The 3,367-nt window shown below is 46.0% G+C and overlaps 1 protein-coding gene across 1 annotated transcript in view; it reads right to left on the bottom strand.

Annotated features, from left to right (window-relative positions):
* The window catches only part of SPRY4 (sprouty RTK signaling antagonist 4), a 13,431-nt gene extending 10,070 nt beyond the window's left edge, over positions 1-3,361 (bottom strand). Inside the window, exon 1 of the mRNA XM_026858512.1 lies at positions 3,211-3,361. The gene's annotated coding sequence lies outside the window, so the exon portion shown is untranslated. The remainder of the gene's footprint in view (positions 1-3,210) is intronic.
* Positions 3,362-3,367: the final 6 nt, after the last annotated feature.

Genomic DNA, 3,367 nt, shown 5'->3' with positions numbered 1-3,367 from the left:
GCGGGCAAGGCCGGCCCTGCTGGCTCCGGCCGGGTGCTGGGGCCAGGGCTCGCCCGCACGTCCAGCTCCTCCCACCAGCCCTCGGGAAAAGAGGGAAATACCCCGGACTCGGGCTGGAATCGAAGCTGGGGTGTGGGGTACAAGAGCTAGCCTTGCTATCGGAAGGGACTCGCAGAGGGAAGATCTATGGGGCTTCCGAGGGTCTACATGTGCCCAGCGGGGTGGCCGGGGCAGTGCGGGCACCTGGGGGGTTGGAGCTGGAGCTGCTGGGTGCTGCCGGCCACGACAAAGGAGAGGGATCGAGGAGGGACCTGCTTCCCCCAGCCCCAGCGGAGGAGGAGCTGGCGATAAGGCGACCGGTTCTGCCATTGCCTTTGTTCGGGCTGAAGGACATCCCATCCTCCGGTCCAGGCCCCCCAGGAGCAGCAAGGGACACGCCGCTCCCGACGGAAGTCACAAGGTTCCGTAAAAGCTTTTAATGAGGGAAGATGACACTTGAAGTTAAAGGAGACCTTTCAGTAGGCGCATGTTTTTAATGCGTGATTAAGAATAATATATAATGTTGGAGTTCATTAAGACTGAGTTAGGCTGTCTGAATTTTGAGTCAAGCTGTAAATGCTGTAAAAAAGAAGAAAAAAAAAAAAAGAGCACTCTTCCCCATTAAGTGTGCATTAATATTAACAAAATATTGATATTCATTCTTTTGGTTCCTCTCCTTAGCAGCCTTACCTATCTAAGGCCAGCTAGAATTTTCTCTAAGAGTAACAAGGAGAAAAAAAAAAAATTAGAAAGCTTATTAGGGAAACCTGCCATTTTTAAAACGAGACACTAAATTCTTGCCAGAGCGTGGAAATTCAGAAGGTGGGAAATGAGACCTGTAGACTTCCAAGAAGCTGTCTCTGTCCAGCTAAAGTCTGTTCCTGTGGTGCGAGCGAATAAAGCACATCTTGGCCCACTGACGTTCAGATCTCTAGGGACTCAAATTTCTTAGTCAAAGCTTTTTATTGGATAAGAACGTTTATTTTAAGGCCAGAAAACTATGCTCAGATATGATCTATTAAGCTAATGGGACTAAATGATAACCATATTAGAAGGATTTTATATTTTCTTAAGGAAATACCTCGTATTGCGTTCAAAAAAGAACAAAACCCAAACAATACTTGTGCAACTGTTTGCCTACAGAAGGGCAGGTTTAAGTGCTGGGCTGTATTCGGGAAATTGTAGAGCAACATGATTAATGTTTTTTTGGTTTGTTTTTATGGTTAATAATTGGAAAACTATCAGAGCTGTGAATTAATTATTGCTGTAGTGTTGCAAGGGTTGTGAATTTTATTCCACTGAAGTCTGATAACGGGATTTATTTTTTTTTGGGGGGGAGGGGGGAGATTGCTTTTTGAGACGTTGCATTTCCCAGTATGATTTGGGAATTAGTCATGATTCCATGAAAACAGCTTTTGTTTTGCTGTTTCGGGAGGAGAACAAATAATTTCTCCCCTGCACATACCTCACAGAGGATTTCAAAAAGGACTGCAGCATTCAGAAATAGTCTGTTTAATTTTATAATACCAACGTAGAGTCCCTTCTAGCAACAGAAAACACAGTAGCCCATGGAAAACGGCACATTTATCAATGAGACATCCCCAGTGGGGTTCCAATAACTGAGACCAACCCCTCCTCCTGCTATCATTCATTTTTATATGGAGAAGGGGGAAGCTAGTCATCGGGATCATTGTGATTCTGTGCACAAATTGTAGCTTTATTCTTTAAGCCAAAATAAAGAGAGGAGGGGGAAGCCTTAATATTGGGAAAGCTGCGTTTCTGCACCTAATTAAAGAGCAATTCCTGAGCTGATTTTGACATACTGTACCCTTAGCATGGTAGCAGCTGGAGAAGTTTTAAAGAATCTAGAACGTGCCTTTTCCACTCTGGATAATTCAGGGATGCTTTTTCCCTTTCTCTTTCTTTCCCTCCTTCACCCTTTAAGGAAAAACTCAGGGCTATGAAAGATTTAAATGAAGAAGAAATCAGACCCTTGGTCACTTGAAGAAAAAAAAGAGTGAAGCCTTTTCCTCCTGTGATCAATGCTGATATTCATTTGCACTGCCATTTCCAAGGTCTGCATTTCCAGTCCTGCTTTCCCCCGAAGACCTTTGTGCCTTTTATATGCCCCTTTCTGTTTTTTCCATTCCCTTTCTGATAATGAATTTTCAGAACATGTCGTCTCTAGGCTTGTCTTTCTCCTGTGACGCCAGGACTGGTACCAGAAAATAAAATCCTGGCTTATCTTTGCTACGCAGTTGGTAGAGAAGAGCAGCCAAGACAGGTTTTTCCTCCATATATAATACACTTCATATACCTTTATGAAATGATTCTAGGTACACATTTTTATTACTTATCTAGCCTTTAAAATGTATAAATCCATCCAGATTTAAAACTGAAGCAACCAAGTGTACAGCAAGGCAGGGAACAGCACAGTGATGGAATAAGGCACTGAGGCCCCCAAAAAAAAAAAAAAAAAAAGACAGTTATATGAAATAAAATGCTAAAGAGCAAAGGTCATGCAGGAAAGATCTGTCACACCAGTGGCTGGTCCCTGAAGCGTCCTATTATGGAGACAGCTCAGAAGTACTTGACACTAACAAGACATAAGGCTTTGGAAAAGAGAGGAAATGCGTATAATCAGTTTTCATATTCCACAGCAAGGAATATCCAACTCTCATTTGTCAGCCCAGGTGACCATCTATTTCTGCTCCTTTTCTAGGGAAGGAAGAAGGGATGAAGGAGAGGACATCCCAGCAGCAGAAAGGAGAGCCTGATTCTGCTCTAAAACCCTGCAAACCACCCCGCCGCGAGTGTGGTGAAACCTGCCTGCCATGTACGGACGCCAGATGCAGATGTTGATGAGAGGACACAGAAAAGAGGTGTGAACAAGAAAGACGGATGCAAATTCTACAAGAAACGGGCTATTCCTCCAGAATGCAGAGTCTGCTTTAGGTCGTGAGGCACCAGGCAGCTACCCACCGTATGTAATTATAGAGAACTGCTGCTAGGAAAGTCACAGGCAGGAGTACGCCTGCCACCAGCGATCCCGAAGGGACGAGACAGACACATCTAGGAAGAGCGCAGGATCTTCCCCCGGGGAGCAGGCTTGATTTTCCCCCACTTAAAAACCACGGAACGCTCGCTCGCCAACCCAGACCTCGCACTTACTTGGAAGAATTCAGCCACGACCATCTCCCCGCGGGCGAGTTAATCCTAAATCCGAGGCGGCCGGGGGGGGCCGGCCCTGGGAGAACCCTGGCAGGAGCGGCTGAGAGCTGCGGGAAGGGACCGGGAGCGCGGCGCTGTCAGCCGCGGCGCTGCACCC

Source organism: Athene cunicularia, assembly GCF_003259725.1.
Source record: "Athene cunicularia isolate RWA chromosome 13 unlocalized genomic scaffold, athCun1 chr13_part1, whole genome shotgun sequence".
NCBI classification, from domain to species: Eukaryota; Metazoa; Chordata; class Aves; order Strigiformes; family Strigidae; genus Athene; species Athene cunicularia.
This window is presented reverse-complemented; position numbering and strand designations above follow the sequence as displayed.